Genomic DNA, 17,653 nt, shown 5'->3' with positions numbered 1-17,653 from the left:
GGAATACCTAGCTAATACACCACTAAAGACATCAACAGGGAAGGGAAACAATCAGTCTTATTCTGAGAACTCAGAGTTCCGAGAAGCTAACATAAAATAGAAACCCTACCAACTGTGACCATGAGCACACTGTGTGTCATTCATATGGGAAGCACTAAAATATAAGATGACTCAACTCATAATGAGTTTCCTCTTAATTTAATACTCGGCTCCTTGTATCGAGTGTGACTGTACAGTATCCATTACCAACATTGTATTTAAATCCATTCACTTCCCATCACCACACCGGCCTCATCAGTTATACAACTTTAAAGATAACATATAATGTAACATTGTCTTTGATAATGAAATTTCAAATGCCTTACTAGAGTGCAAATTCATATAAGGTAAATGACATTGAAATGATCATTTTGACCCATTATTGCATAATCACATGAAACACCATACAGTTCAGGAAATACATCTGAATTATCATTTGAATAAAGCTAAACATAAAGCATGCAAATCTATTTTTAAATGAAATGTCAATACTAGTATATGAAATGGCAAATGCAAATGACATTACTGAATCTGAATTTTCATTTTGAGGCTAAATTTGCATATATGAGTGGGAAATTGAATTCAAATATAGGATTAAACTGCCATTTTACATATCACATTTTCATTTGAATTTTGTCAAACTGCCATTTTACATATCACATTTTCACTTGAATTTTGTCAGTGATACTCTTCCATACAAGGGTGCCTAGATAGTTGGACACACAAGCAACTAAATGCAGCACTCCCAACACTGGTTAACCTCCTTTACCACACTACAGACAATGTAATCATTCTCTTTATATTTTCTCAAAAGCTAATCAAAGCTGATGTTGTCTCTTTTAGTATGTCTTAAATTATGTAAACAGGAATCTGTTGTTGCACCTGTAAAGCATAAAAATTTACCAAGCATGTTATTTTTTGCTTGCCCTACATGATAAAACCCATTCTTTCAACCTTGACTGTCTTCCAATTTTAAAACACTTACCAACAGGAGCTTTGAGTTATGGATCAATTAGTCATCAGGATTATTGTGAAAACCTTTTTACTGTGTAGATCTGCTGCTGTGCTGTGGGACACAGGTCCACATCAGAAAAGTGCTACTGCACTTGCATCAGGTGGACACTTCACTACCCTCCCGTTAAATGTAAGACTGAACTATTAAGTAGTTTAGGGCTCATTAGCTGTCCATTCCATCGCCATGGCATCTCAGTAGAACATTAGTGTTTATTCCCCTTTTATTACTGATGAGCTGCACAGCTGGGTGTGTTGCTGGGTAACGGTCTGAAATATCAGGGTGGTGGCAGAGGAGCTGTGGTGTAATGGGAAGGCACACTGCGCTGTACATACTGATACTGCGGGGCTTCCTCTGACAGGAAAGGTGGTATACAGAAGATACAGGACTGCTGCAGAGTTGTGGTGGGAAGGAACGGAGGCATGCGGTATAACTGTGCATATGACCGTTTTAAGCCTTCATTTAAAGAAGGGGGTGGCAGGCCACACTCCACAGCTGAGGAAGTGTTTCCCAAATTACAACAGTCTGCCCACTGAAAAGCAGAGTGCGAGAGCGCTGTCCTCAACATGGCAGGCTACTTCTGCAAACACGGCAAGTGTGTGGCCAATGGAATTAGACTAATTCAGCTTCTAAAAATGCCACAACTGTCCTGCTCCGCAGAGCTGAAGCAGGGTCATCACCTTGGATAGTCCGCCAGGTGTTATGGAGCTGGTCAAGGTGGATTGCTGGATCGCGCGAGTCAAGTCTTGTTTGTAATGAAACATGACTGGCTGAGAAATAATGGCACTTTTTGTAACAAAAAAAAAAGGACATATTAAAAAGATGCAACTATACGAGTAATATACAAAATTTGTGTTAAAGTTCAACCAAGGAGCTCAGCCTGTGGAAACTGAACAATGGCTACCTGTTACCTCTTCTCTCAGATCAGGCTGACTAAATCTTATTGGAAAAAGTGAATGCACACTCTAGCCTGGGGAAATAAGAAATGTATCTATACTCTCATAAGCAAATAAGGCACACACAGAACACCAATGCTGATGACAACTGACACCACTGCTTGTAGATGCTAAAGACAGGAGCTCAAATCATCCATTCCTACCACTGCACATAAAATGGCACTAAAGCTTGGAATGAAGAATTCAGCATTCTACACATAACTACCTAAGTGAACAAGAGACTCATTCAAAAATGTAAAAAAAAAAAAAAAAGAAAGAAGTAATTTAACCATATATAGAACCTTGTTGCACCTGGTAGTGGAAGAAGCTGTTGAAACGAGGTTGTGACATGAACGCTTCTACTGTGACCCCAGGGGCAGAGCAGGCCACTCAAAGGCAGCACTAAGCAAGTGGGGATATTCAGCCAGCCCAACAGCATGCGCCTGTGGAACTGAGCCACAGACCAAGTAGCCCCTTTGGAATGTGCCCTTCTGGAGGAACACTGCACAGCTGCTGACCTCACAGAATATAGCAGCAGGGCGCAACACTGCTTCCAGCTCCGGCTGGACCTAGTGTAATCCACCTGTGCGTGGACTCGATAGGAAGAAGACAATATACAAAAGCACTGTACATAATTATACAATTTATGATACATTATCATCAAAAATACAACAAGGCTACATTATATGTGGAGGTAGTCCAGCTTAAAAACAAAGATGAAGAACATCCTCCAAATCGGCAAGCCTCTTTTTGACTTGCACATCACAGACTTAAATAACTTGACTTCATCTGCAGCAAGCTGACATTTGTTCACTTGATTGCCTCAACGAGAGCAGCATTATCTTTGTGTGGTTCACATGAAATAGAATGAATTAAAAATGATGATTGAGTTACATTAAATAATTGTGATTATATGAAATGGGCTGGCAATGAATCCTCGTCTGTTATAATTAAAATTGCCATGTGCACTGCTCAAGGTTAAAGGCAATGCCAACATATTAAATAAAATTAAATATGAAAGCACAAGCTGTGATGGAGTATTAAATGTGGCATACTTTTTAAACACACAAAAGACTCAAAGTGGTTCAGGGATTTAAAGCATTGACCATATGTTGAAGCTGTCAAGCCTTGACCAATGGCACATTTTTAATAGCCGTTAGTCAAGGCTATTAGCAATTAGCTTATTATTTAGATGCAAGCTGAAATGACAATGTGGCTTCACACCATTGGTTTTGTAGTATGTCAGTATGTTGTAGCTGGTGCCTTACATTTCTGGGAAGCCATTTAAATGTTTTTTCAGACCTGTGCTCAGAGCGAGAATTCACAGTACTGTGAACAGTCAATGAAAACCACATGCTAGCAGCTATTTTTCCTGTAGTACAACTAGTATACAAAAGTAACAAAGAGCCAAGAAGAAAGATACAATGGCAACAAGATGCTGTACTGAGGCGAAAATGAACACTGACTGGATAGAAGTTCCACATGAGGTGTTCATTGAGCTGTAGCAAGAGTATGTGTTTATTACGTAAACTGTTGTCAAAACAAAATCGTCAGTATGGTAGGCTAAATGAAAGGATTTGGTAGGCTCAATTACCTAATGAGCTGAACACACCAATGGCAGTTCACTCAGTGTTAGAGAATGTTAGCTTAAGTAAAATGTTACATATAGGGACACAATAACAGTCTTTAACTATCATTCATGAGATGTGCATTTCCCAGGGTAAGATAACACAAGATCTAGAGATAAGCAGTTACAATGTCATAAGCACCATCATCAAGACTCAGCCTCAAGACCTACAAGACAAAGAAAAAGAACACTGAGACATCGTCTGAAAAATGAATTTTTAGACGTTTGCAGCTTCCAAACTGATTGGGGAAGCTCATCCCACCATTGATGAATAAGAGAAAGGTCCAAGGTTCTTTAATCCATTTCCAGCTCAAGAGTCTCCATATACAAAACCAACCATACTGTAATTAAACCCTCAGCTCCTTCATGAGGCTCAGGTTATGTAGAGGTTATTCCCGACAAGGCATAAACCTTTTACAGGAGCCACACCAAAGCCGTCAACATTAAATTGTTCTATTAATCCATTAGGTTATAAACTTTATATACCTAACTTTAGGTCCCATAGGTCTACTACCAAGGACAAAATAAACCCAGTGAGAACAAGCCATTGATTTTACGGCATAATTTGCACCCATAAAGGTTCTGGTGATGCCAGTTTACACAAATATCTAGGTAGTCTATTGTGTTGTGTGGGTAACAAAGTGAATTGTTATGCAAAGACTGGACCAAGAGCACTGGCTGTTCCTCAAACTCTCAGTCATCGATTTACTGTAAGAAAAAACCTTTCTCAACCAGTGGTGAATCATCAGCTCTCCACACCTCAAAGGTTAATGAAAGGATAATGTCTGCTGAATGGAGATTTGTCTCAAAACAAACTTGAATAGAATAATACTGCCATCATGAACAGCAATTTCAGCACTGGTTCACAGTACCATGTAACTAAAGTGGGAAGAAGACCCAGTGGACAGTTAGAGAGGGTGGGCTTTTTCTGAAGGACAGGAAACTGAGACGTGAACTTCTATTAGCAGGCTACAATAGAAGATGTGAACACTGTGTAAGCAGGAAATTGCTGAAATGAAAGGTATTCTCTAAAATGGCTTGCCCGCAATTTTCTGGGCACTTCACTGAATTTTTACCAGATAAAAATTATGAATACAATTATGGACAGTGGTTGCATGCAATGAAGTACATGTTACATCTTGAATTAATTTTTCACAGCCTGCTTAATAATATTGCTTGCAACAACAACTAACAATTTATTTTTTTGAGTGTAGATACAAAATAGTGAAAAGTTATATTCAGTTTGCTATATATTTATGCTAGTTTTTTAGCAAACTATGGGCTTGTAATGTCTGGTCCACGTAATTGATGGGAGAAATTTACCGGTAGTTTGTAACAAATTTGAACATTACTAAAGCATGAATGCAAATTACCTATTCTAAACAAGAATCAAACAAAATAAATCCTGAATGCATAGAGAATCCATGACAAGCTCTAAGAAGAAAAACCTAAAACCGTAAAACACCTGTACAAAAAAATGTTAGGTATGGGGATGAGAGTGACCCAAGATGTAGTTTTGAGAGGTGGGTACTTAGTTAGTGTTGTACGATGGACAATGATTCCGCTGTCCTGATCACCATGGGATGTTTGTTTCATCACTGAGGGCCAGTACTAACAGGCATCATGATTGGAAGAGACTACGTAGGGAGGGGATAGCCAGTCACCCCGGGATTGCAGAGCAGAAAGATCAGTGGTGTACAGTTTGGAGATTGACTGGCAGCATGGAGGAGCAGTTCAATTAGCCTTCCCGTTGCGTTAGCAACAAGGTTTGAGATTTGATATGACTAGTAACAGGCAGCCAATGAAGTGAGAGGATACTCACACTGCAGTATCATCTTCCTTATTATCAAATGGATCAGTCTCAAATATGTATACAAATCCTCACAGCATTCTTCAGCACAGACTTAAGCCAAGAAAACCTACTAACCTACTAGTCCCTCATTTAAACTAAGAGGCATATTTATAACACAAATTGACAAAGCACAAGTCTTAAATTTAGGTTAACGGCATAGGCCATTACTTCAGCATGGAGCCATGATTACTACTCAAAGGTGTTCAAGGACTCCAATTTCCATGCTAGCTTGCTCAGAAGTCCTGCCAATGCAGTGCACAAAGTATATATATGATATAAGCTTGGTCTTGGAGTACCTTTTTACGGTCTATCGTCCATTGAAGCACAGGTGATACTGATCAATTTCATTTCATAGGCTACCACCTTATTGAACAGTACTTGTATAATTAACTTGAAGCCCACATTTGTCAATGACACAGTTTGTTCATTCTCCGCTAATAATGCAAGACTGGCCAAACTTCTGATTTGGGGAGTCCACTCCCCCTCTAGGTAAGTAACACCAGAATGTCCAAAGTATCTAGGCCTATGTATCAAAATAAATGTTTGCCTAATCTGATCTGTTAAGACTATGCTAACCTTTCTGAATGTGCGTGTATTCCTTTTCCTCAAACTGCAAAACAGCTCTCAAAAATACTGTTCCAAAACAATTTTTTCCTTCAAGAAATTACAAAACCTGATGTTCTCCTCAGTGACCTACTACAATAAGTGGATAACTGTGTTGTTAGAAGCTCTTTAAAGTCTTAAATCGTAAAAACCATTCACGAATGACAGGATGCATACAGTACTTAAAACTTCAGAGAAAACCACCAGCTATTCTCTGAATTTCCCGGAGTTCAGGGCTACTTTCAGACACAAAGCTTTTAAGAATAAGGGGCCAGACATCCACATCAAGCACTATGTCCTGAAATAAATCCTCTTCATAATGAACAACATTGGACATTACTGTATAACAAGCTGACAGCATTACTCGTAATACAGTACAGTGCAATAGCTATATACTGCAAACTCATGACATAAGCACAATTCAGGGGATAACAGCTCTGATGCACTACTGCCGACGTGGTGTGCGCCCAAACCAGGGGTGCACAACTCCGGTCCTGGAGGGCCGATCTGCATGCTGGATTTTGTTCCAACTGATTACCATTTCTTACAGCTCTATAAACTATGCTGCTTCACTGCTGTGCTTGAGCACAGTGAAATCTCTAGGATACACTTGCCGTCTGTGACTCTAGCTGTTGCTTATACACATGTCAGATCAAGATATGACTGGGCCAATTCAAAAAATGTTAGGAAATGTTGGCACAAAATCCTGAAATGGATTTGCCCTTGTTGTGCAGCCCTGGCCCAAACAGATCCCATAGGACAAGGACAGAGGGGCAGAACCCAGGAGTGCCAGCAGATCAGACCTAGCAAATGGCAAGACCACCCAAACCAGGCCCCAGGACCAGGCCCTCAAACCCAGGCTCCCAAGCCCAAAGGTGTCTTTTGAAGAAACAAATACATTTGTGCTTTATAGCCATTTGAGTAGCGGGGTACTTTACAAAGCCACTTTAAGTACAGCACATTATAGGCCTAGGCGCTTCTCAAAAATCAAAGTATGGCCCACGTGCACTTGACAAACACACAGAGCAGTGCACACAAAGGCTTCTCAAGGGCTTCACCTCTCAAACAAATACACATGAAATCTCTCAATATGAAGGACATCAGAATATGCTCATTTCATAGTCACACCGTGTCCAAAGCTAAATATACACCGACACAGCCCTTCACACTCAGAATAATGTTCTGCACACAAATTTAAAATAAAGACCTTGTATCAGCCAGCCCAGGGATAAGCATCAGGGCAGAGACACCTTCTCCTTTCTGGTTTTTTCTGTTATATTATTTCAGGTTTGGTGCACGTTTTCAACTGGTCCAGACAATCTTTGTGTGCCCTGAAGATTTTCTAGAGGTTTCTGACAATATGCCAACTTTACAATAGCACATATAGGGGCATTCTGGGGTTTGTGGTCTAAAGCAAGTCAATTCAAGTAATTCCAAAGCAGCTTTTACAGCAACATTATGTACCCAGAGGACGTACATATGCACATAATATTTTTTATAGCATCATTAACAATTATAAACACAAATACCAGTTTTTGTGTTGTGCCGGTACATGTCCTCGAGGGCAGCAGGCTAATGCTACATTTGTCATAGGAAATAGCTCCAACTGAACATAACATTTAATGTTACATTTTTTAAAGAATAATAAATACATACAACTTCAGGAGAGCTAACACCCCCTACAAGCTGTAAAGAAGAGATTCCCAACATGCTTCAAGCCAGCTAAATAAAAGGACTGGACAGATGCTCAACAGCCAGGATGGTCAAACTGGAGTAAAAACTCCTAACCCAGACATTTCACGAGGACTGGTCCAAAATAAGGAACACTGGAGCACACACTGCTCAGGGCAATCGACACTGTTTTAATGATAAACAGGGTGGGACTGACGATTCAACGTCTACAAGTCAAAAAACACATGAGTGCAAGGGCCGTACCGGGGGGGAAAATAAACACCCTCCCATCAATTAGGCTATACAATGTAAGGTGCGCATGTGTGGAAACTAAAATACTTTGCACAAATGACCACATCCATAGAATAAATCTAGTAACATATTACAACAATCATTGATACAATTAAAAAGGGGGTAAAGAAGAAAACCAACAAATGAAATTAAAAAAGGGAAAAGTTAAACAAATTATAGCCAATGCTCGTCAAACACCAACGGTAAAAATCTTAAGGATTAGTAAAAAATGAGAGATTGAGGGACTCATTTAGCCTCATTTAGCCTACAAGCCCCAACAAGCTGGACTTAAATGAAGCATAGTTTCTTGCTTTACAGAATATACTCTCAAATGCCCATATTCCTGCTGCTGTAAAGTAAAGAGGTTGTCAGAACCTAAAATATCCTTTATCACACACAGAAAAACTGGGCCAATGAAAAACATATAATAAAACTGAAATGCTGTCCAAAACTGTAGAAAGTTATTTAACCTTTTTTTAGCAGGCTGATGTTATTTTGCTAGCTAACCAGTGATACATCCAGGATAGGAACTGATTTGTGATACCCCTCAACTTAATTTCTCATTCCACACATATCAGACACTTGTGAAACTAATATCTCAGGGAGTGATACACCAGCTAAAGCTACCCCAGAATACTTCTTAAGAAATCTTCTCACCTGTTGTTAATAATGTTCTCTCTGTCAATGTCGTGAGAAAACACACGCTCAAGATAGCATTTACATTGAAAAGCTTGAGAACGCGACAATAAATAGGCTAGGTTCCGTATGTCAATTGCATCAAATAGGGCTCTACAGTGCTCCCATTTTAGGAGCAATTGCTCTTGAAAATGTGTGCTAACTGGAAAAATAATTTAGGAGCACATCAACTAATTGTGACGCATTAGTGTGCTCCTAAATATTTCAACTATGGAGCAAATGTGTTCCTTGGAAAAGATGTTAACAGAGAGCCCTGTCAGCTGAGAGCCCCAGGACAAAACACACATGCAAAAGTTCACTGCAGGGTCAGGCGCACAGTAAACAGACACACTTCTGATTCTCGCAGCGGCATGGCACCGCTATTGTTTAATGGCACTGGCAAACATGGCAAACTTGACAAACATATACAAAACGCCTTTAAACATTGTGAGTCAGCAGAGTGCAGCTTTGTGTGGCCTTTAGACATGCAGGCACCGGATCCAGCTCTATCAGGTTAACCAATACCAACAGTTCCCCGCAGTACAGCCCATACTTACCAGACTAATGTAGGTCTCATGTTAATACACATGCAATACCCCTTTGACTGTCCGTGACTCAGCAGAAAGCAATTGTGTGGGGCCTTTAAAGATGCAGGTGCTAGCCACCCCCTCCGTTGCTCCCTGCAGGCACTTCGTTCTTGTCGAACCATGTGTACAGAAGAGAGGATATGAAGGTAGAGGATACTCTGTCCCAGGTCTATTTTGTTCTTACTGGTACAAAAACTGTGTATTCCAGTAGTGTCTGAAGCACAGTTCATTTCAATCTTCTTTTTTTTGGTTGGACCACAACAGCAGGGCTAGCCCTACAAACGCGAATGTCTGCGACTGAGTGAATGAGTAACTGAGTGACTGAGTTATGAAGTTACACCATTGGTCAGCCAGATCACGTGTGTTAGGTCCAGCCATATACTAGGTTTTAACCTGGTCTTGTTGTTTTCAATGCTTCTAAAACTGGAACGAGGCATCTTTAGCTTCACCTGAAATTTGCATTCAAAGATTGCGTTTTTCTAAGTAACCAAATCAAGAGTAGCTACATTTACATATCTTCCATTAATATAGAGCCCTCTACAAGCCTCTTGTCACTTGCGTACAAAAATGAATTAAATCGGCACTGGAGCCAGACTCCAGAATAAAGTGTTTCGTTTCAGGCATACTGCCGTTTCTGGGACTGCCCTGTTCTGTAGGTTTTTTCTCACTGGTTGTGTCTAGTGTGTCCAGGTTTGCTCCTTTTCAGAGACGACACCAAATCTCTGGGAGTTACAGGTAAAAATTACAGGTAATTACAGAGTCCATAACAGGTAATTCTTCTCAGAAATTGATTCTGAATGACTGGGGTTTTAAATAGTATTATATTGTCAACCTTGTGCTCCCCCATAAAGAGGTTTCATGTTCATCATATAGAATCATCAAATAAAAATAAACTCAGACAAAAAGTATCATTTAGTAAATTTTTATTTCATTGAGGACTCGAGTTTAAATTTCACCACTGATATCTAAATCTTGCATCCGAAAGTGCTCAGAAACTTATTCCTCCATTAGAATGAGTCAGCATTTTAGCACAGTCACCAAGCATACTGTACTTTCGACATCATACCAAAATCTAACCCCTATCCAATCCCACAGCTGCCAATAAATCCCAAGACCTGGCCCAAATCATTTCTCTCAAATATCAAGAAGGCCCATGCACATGCACGCATCTGCAGTAACATATACAATGTTAAACAGTAAGATCTCTGAGGAAAAACAGATGTCTCCTGTGTCTGAAATAGTGATATCTCTGAAGTTCTCACCTATAATTGTGTTTTCAAACACAGCTGGCCTACTTAGTAGTCTACCTCTCTGCCCACCAGCTCTGTTATCCCAGTTTACCCATAAAGCACTGAGGCACAGAATACAGCAGTGGCAGCCATTTAATTGTGAGCTAAAGCATGTGAGAAAACCTGGTATTTCAAATGCGTTCTGTACATGCAGGTCTCTGGAGAAAGTAATCCGCCTCTCCGCAACAGAACCCTTGAGAAATCTAAATGAGCGAAATCACAATCTGCACTTCAGATAAGGTGTGCTCCTGCACTGAAGTAGACACCGACTGAAAGGGTTTCTCCAAAAGGTTTTAACAGTTTATCTGCAAGGGGGCATGCAGCCCTCTTAAGCCGGCCTTGTCCAAACATATCTACAGAAACGCCTCCACTGAAAATTGAGTTTAGCAAGATAAAAAGATTTTCTGAGATTGTTGTGACTACACCTCTAGTGGTAACCAGCGGATTACCAAAGAAAATATTTGACCAAAATGGAAAAGCCACACCATTATAAATTCAACAGCGTATAAGAAAAAAGAAAATGCAAAAAAATAAAAAATATAAAAAGAGAGACATAAGCAATTCTTCCCAGTGAATCCGTGACTACTCTAGGATGGATCATTGCAACTAAAAAGCCTGACACCAATTCTATCCCGTTTCTCCCTATGAGAAATAACCCTAATTATATCCACTTGTTCCAAAAAATCAAAGACTGCATTGACTTGGGATCCATCAATCTGTTTTAAACCACTGGCATGAAACAGATCCTGGGAAATCAGAGGTCAGCATTGTGGACCGAAAGTCACGGGTGCCCCATCTGTTGCGGTCCTTTCCAAAGCTCTGTCAGCGTTTCAAAGACGTAGTGGTTTAAAATCCAATTTGCACAAGCAAGGAGCCAGGTTTTCTAATTAGTGCAGTAACAAGACACAGCCTTCAAAACAATGACCTCAGTGTACAACCAGGACTCCCCTCCTTCCTTTGTCAGAACTTTAGCAGAGCGCCCATGTTATTACACAACCTTCATAATAAAACAGCTTTACGCTGCCTGAGCTGCTGCAAAAATGAGCAGCTAACTGGCTGCGGGCACTGAACACAAGAAGACAGTAGTCATGCTCACTCTCCACACCACATTTCCTACCTTCAGGCTAATAAACAATCCGCATTGCATAGTGCATACCTTCTGCAGGAATGCAGAAAGCCAGCTCGGGACATTAGGAACTGTCTGGCATAACTGGTCTGGTGACCCTCATTCCTCCATAAAGGTTTAACTGGCATGTTTCCACTAAACAGTCATGTTGTCAATTTCCAATAGCTTGCAGCTACAGGACCTGTTCAGACTCCATCTGTCAAAAACCCCACATATCAGACCGCTTTCCTTCACTTTGGCTTCCAAATACACTGTAAATCTCAGAGTAAGATGGTCAAAACTGTAAAAAAATGGCAGGTCTCTTAAAAGCCATACTTACTGATTATACGTTTCCCCAGAATTCATGTCACAGAAAAATGACACTACATCTGAAAACTTGCCCAAACATCTGTTACTGTTCCATTTCCACACAATTTAAATGATATAAAAGGGTCATACACTGGATCAGAGTTATTTTACATGCAGAACCCCATCTGATAGGTAGTGTATTAAACCATAAATCATTTGCAGACAGTACCATTTCTCTTTCCTTTTTTGGAAACTGACAGACATCACTTTTAAATCAGCCTCTAGGCTAATTCCACAGAGGGTTATGAGCAGCATAGCTTGAGCCAAACCCAGCAGGCCAATGCACAGAACAGAACCCTATCTTGGACAGGCCATTGGCCTGTCACAAAGCTCTCAAATGCAATGGGAATTTAAATGACACCAATTCATCTCTTTGGACTATGAGGGAAAACCCAAGAAGTCGGAGAATACCCAAGCAGATACAATAATATGTGAAGCATACAGACAGTGCTAGTTTGGACGCAGGGCTGTGGAGGTACCTACTCACAGCCCATACCCGAATAAGGTTTCCTTTTTCTCCTTACTTCACCATAAACATCTCTGAGATCTCTGTCTAGAGCACGATTCTCCTCCTCTCTGAGTAACAGTGAACTCATTTCACATTTTCCGACAATACATTGTACATTATTTTGCCATTTCTCCCTTATACATAAACTGAACTTCATGTCAAGTTGGACAAGTAGGCTAAATCAAATAAAAAGAACGGATCAAAACAAAAAAACTAGCTGGAAAAGCAAATTAACAGAAGCCAAGCAAGCAAATTGTGGCCTGAGATTAGTTTTTTTATTACAAGTTTTCTTAAAACTTAAAAACAAAAAGAAAAAATTACATGAGGCCAACAACAGATAAACTAACACTTTAACAGACTTCACTAGTTACAAACAGCTGTACTGTCCTCCCAGGACAATGTGCCTTGAATTCACAGTAACAAAGATTGAGCTGCAAATGGCAGGGTGAGTGTGTGTGTGTGTGTGTGTGAGAGAGAGTGGGGGGGGGGGCTTATATGCAATTAGTGAAGCAGTTCAGGTGGAATCAACATAATATTCATTGCTGAACACTGCCAGTGTTGCATTAATGCTGATTACCATTCTGTTGCATAATTAAAATTGGGTCTAACAGCCAAGACTACAGTCTTCAGATCACATTACAAAGAAAAAGTACCACGCCTTTGTTTCCACCAACACACTATGAAATCTTTTGTTAGAGATATACAACTAATACAGTAAAAATGTGAGACAAAACAAATTGAATTAAAAAATCAGAGATGTAAATGCCATCTTCAACATGTCTGACTGAAATGTGTTCAGCTAAAATTCTCCTTAAGTTTTATTTGATGTAGCCTACATTATGAATAGACTCATCAGACCCCGAAATTACCCTGATTCCTATCTGAACAGTACTGGTTTGGTACCAGGAACAGTCCTTAAAGTTTTGTTCAGCCACAGTTTTGTACATTTCTCAGAAACATAAAGAACTCCTGAAAATCCACAAGGGGTGACTATGTGCAATTTCCCAAAAACTCCTTTCCCGGTGGGGCCAATGCGATAGACAATTTGCAACCTGCATTTCTGTGGAAACATTACCAAATTGATAAGAGGATGAAAAATACAGGAACACCTCTACTTTGTTCAAGTAGTCCTTCAAGAGGACACATTTAAGTGGTAAAAAAGTAAATGAATATACACAGGACCGGACTTCCCCAGTCTAAGTGCGCCATTATGTTTAAATTACACTTCAGTTAGAAATGTATGAACCTTATCAATGCAAGTAGTAAGGTAAAATGAAATCCATCAGCCCCTTGGGCATTGGAGATTTACATACCTAACTAGACTATTGGTGTATGAATTTGCGTTTAATCTTTCTGCCAACAAAACTTTACTCTATGCCAGCAATTGTGTCATGGAAATAACGTTTTCAATTGTCTGAGAGATTTGATACAGGGAGCGGGGAAAAGCCCATGTCTCAAAGAACCGCACAGAAATATAGCCTACATATAAACGTATGCTCTCCACAAAAATAAATATGACTTTGAGCATCACCTTCCACCTGGTCATTAGCACAGTATCCTAATTCAAAAGCAATAAACTTTCATTTGTCCCCAACGCCATAATGGATTCCTCAGTGATTTGACTTTTTCATTTGGAGATAATAGTTAAGCTATTCATTATTCCCACTGCCATTTTATATGGATCATGTACTACACTTTACATAACTGGTTTAACATACCCTTTTTTGAGATTCCTTGGTGAACAGCATACAGGCGTTTCCATATTTTATACATTTCCATGCTGTGAATTTTAACTGGGTGCACTATGAATTTCACATTAAGGACAATAACCACTTGCTTATTTTGTTATTAATGCACATATAATAAAAAAAACTGCCCAGTAAAAGGGTGATCATCAGTGACTGGCAATTAAGCTAAATAGGCTAAGTGAGCTGCAGTGCCTTCAATGTAGAGATGAACCAATTTGCAATATATCCGGCAAATGTAGCAAACGAACTAGCAGCCTAAAGTCCTTTCTCCAGAGAAGCTTCCAGTTTTATTTAATCATATCCCTTCCTCGTGATGCGTGACAGAAACAAAACTGGGCCTACACTTTTCTCTCAATTTCATATCAGACACACTGTAATGCTGTCTAGGTCTATCTCCGACAGGACAACATTCTGCATTGCATATTTCTTCAAGTGGATACCAAATATTTCTTCAAGTGGATACCAACTCTACCCACCAATACATGGCATTTTCAGAAATTATTCAAACAGCGTTCAGCTCACGAACTTAATTTGAATATACACTGCGTGAAACACTACAGCTCAAAATGTATGCCATCCTGCAATGTCATTTTCTGACCTTGGGTCGAAAACAGCAACTTACCTTTTAATAACTTCCTAGCTACTCCGCTCTACTAAGAACTAGGTGGCTAGCTTGCTAACGCCACCAAAGTGCTCAAGCCGATGAACGCCGCTTCACTGCTTGGCTGAAGCAATGCCTTAATGACTAATAAATATCTCCAGTTCAGCCACTAAGCCAAGCGACCTAAACATTTTACTTTTGCGTGCTGGCGACACACACTCATGTAGCTAGCCCCAACGTAAGCCTTCATCCCCTCTCAGAAGTAAATTAATGTTGGCTACCTGTATGACACATTGGTGGTAGCTCGAAAAAGCTATTTTCTTTGTAGGAATAGTCATGAAGGTGTATACATAGTTTAAGGTTGCACGTCCACACTTTACATCAGAAAAGCACACTATGCATTATCAAATGTCTCCATCATTATCAAGTCACAACTCAGTGACCAAATATGTCATGATGCACAATCGCCACCAAACTAGCTAGGTTGTTCCCTTTCCCCGAGGCACTGGAACCCACCCAGCTTAGACAGGTAGCTAACGTTGCCGCCATTTATCTAATTACGTTATGGTGGCTACTCAAATTTGTCCTATATAGCAATCAGAAATATACATGAATGTCTGTACGACTGAGTAGCAACATATTTTTCTTTACAATTCAAGATTCAATTCAATATAACCCCATTCAATTCCTACGAATGTCACCATTACCTGTCTCCATTTGACCAGCTCTTCCACTGTTCTGTGCCCAGCCACTTGCTAACTTAGGCTATATCATGGCCACCGAGAAAGCTACTTACAGTAGCTACTTAGCTACAGCTGACTTCCTCACTAAAAACGATGTATCGGAATTCCTTTCATCATCTAATTCTTAATTCATTTATTTTCCATTTTTATTTTTGCTGCACACAATAGTGACTCACTAGTGTCCGTTTAGTTCATGATTTACTATCCGGTAATACAGTATCGCAATCCTCACCTTTAGCTAGCTAGCACAATACTAACGCAAAGCTAACTGAATAAGTAGTTAGCTAGCATGCTAACTAGCAACCTGCTACGGTTTTGGAGTAAAGAATAGTTACCTAAGCAAGAACATCACTGTAGAATACCGGCTTACCAGGGATTTGCTGTGCTGGGCATTCCTTGGTGCAGGAAACAGATGCTCTACCTTTTGACAATAGCTAGACAGATATGACCGTTATTTTGGTCAGTTACTGTACGATGCTGAACAGCTTCCTTTCACGACCATTGCCGCTTTCAAATCATTATGTTGTCACACAGAGACGCAAACCCCCAAAAGTGCTGTGTTTGCCTGTTTCTCGGATGCAGTTGGTCGGATGCTCCGCCGCGCTCCTCCCTGCAGCAAGACAAGTTTGGAACGAGCTAAGGCCCGGAGTGGATCCCACACAAGGCTTTCACGGGTTCGAAGGGAAAAGAGGCACGGGAGAATACTCGAAACAGAGGAATTAGTGCTTCGAAAGTGACGTGAAATGAGCCAGCTACATTTCAAACTTTATTATTGGCGATTTACACTCATGAAGAGAATGACATGAAAATAACTAATGACGAATTACTGCACTAGGACGTTTTTCGATAATCTGTATAATTAGTGAGTGTGTATTTCCTGTTAAGTAGCCCAATAATAACATGACTGCATTAAATTGCAATTGCAAATTTCCAAGTTTTCAAAAAATACTATGACTTTTATTTAATTGTATAATCTTGTGGTATGCAGCGAATACAATGTTATACAATGTTCCTAACCATAACTGGACTGGATGATAAATCATCTTATATCCACCATGAAACACACAGAGCTCTGCTTAAATGAAGCTGTATCCTCAGTTTCAAAAGTACATATCAATAATATGGGTTGAATATAATATTCATATACACTGACATTTTCACTTTAAGGCACTTCTCCAATGCAAAAGAAACTAAGATGGGACTTTAAAAAAAAAAAAAAGTCCTAGCAACTTAGTTCACCACTGGAAGGTCCAGGAAGAACTGGCCCTCATCCACCAGTGGTTTTGAATGGGAAGGGTGGACATACTTGTTATACAGTAATGTGCAGGGATTTGGTAAATGTCAGTTTAAAAGGTCATTCAATTCAAAGTTTTATTTAATAACAGGAAACTACAGGGAAAAAACTTCACAAACAGCAGTGTATGTGCATATTTATAAAGAGTTTGCCTGATATAGGCTACAACACACGTTCAGGTTTAATCCAATGTAGTGCAGGTGAGTCAAAAGTGGTGCAACATTAATATATATTTTATTCACCTTTACAGATACGTCATTTTGCATTACTGTTACAGTCCTCTATGAAATAAAGATAACAGCAAAACAATTGTTTAATCAGTTATATAAATCAAGTAAATTCCATGAGCACAAAATGCTCTGCCAATGATTGAGTGGACGAAAAACAACACAAAGTAGAAACCCTGTGTAAATTTCAATGCTTAATGCCAAAACTCAGTGATAGCTGCTGCATTTTGATGTCATTTCAGTTATACTACTGCAATAATTAGTCTGCCATCTAGTGGTTGGAATTTCATCTAGTCTTCAAACTATCTGATATCAGAGGGAGAGGTTAGTAATTCATGTGGTACTCTGACTTAAATGAACACATGTACTGTAGAGGCGGACCTCTTTCCCTCAGTCAAAAATTCACTGCCACCACCCCTTTTTGACTCAAGATGTTTATATGGACTACGGTGCACATTTCTTTTACCTGATGTAAAA

At 39.7% G+C, this 17,653-nt stretch overlaps 1 protein-coding gene across 6 annotated transcripts in view; it reads right to left on the bottom strand.

The window, feature by feature from the left end:
* The window catches only part of osbpl6 (oxysterol binding protein-like 6), a 61,257-nt gene extending 44,781 nt beyond the window's left edge, over positions 1-16,476 (bottom strand). For 2 of the 6 annotated variants that reach the window (XM_035409136.1, XM_035409142.1), the window contains exon 1: positions 16,026-16,475. The gene's annotated coding sequence lies outside the window, so the exon portion shown is untranslated. Of the gene's footprint in view, positions 1-1,024; positions 1,233-9,262; positions 9,581-15,619; positions 15,962-15,990 lie in introns of those variants that run through there. The other 4 variants (XM_035409139.1, XM_035409140.1, XM_035409138.1 and 1 more) reach the window with 4 other exon arrangements.
* Between the last annotated feature and the right edge of the window lie 1,177 nt (positions 16,477-17,653).

The sequence above is a fragment of the Anguilla anguilla genome, chromosome 3 (assembly GCF_013347855.1).
Source record: "Anguilla anguilla isolate fAngAng1 chromosome 3, fAngAng1.pri, whole genome shotgun sequence".
NCBI classification, from domain to species: domain Eukaryota; kingdom Metazoa; phylum Chordata; class Actinopteri; order Anguilliformes; family Anguillidae; genus Anguilla; species Anguilla anguilla.
This window is presented reverse-complemented; position numbering and strand designations above follow the sequence as displayed.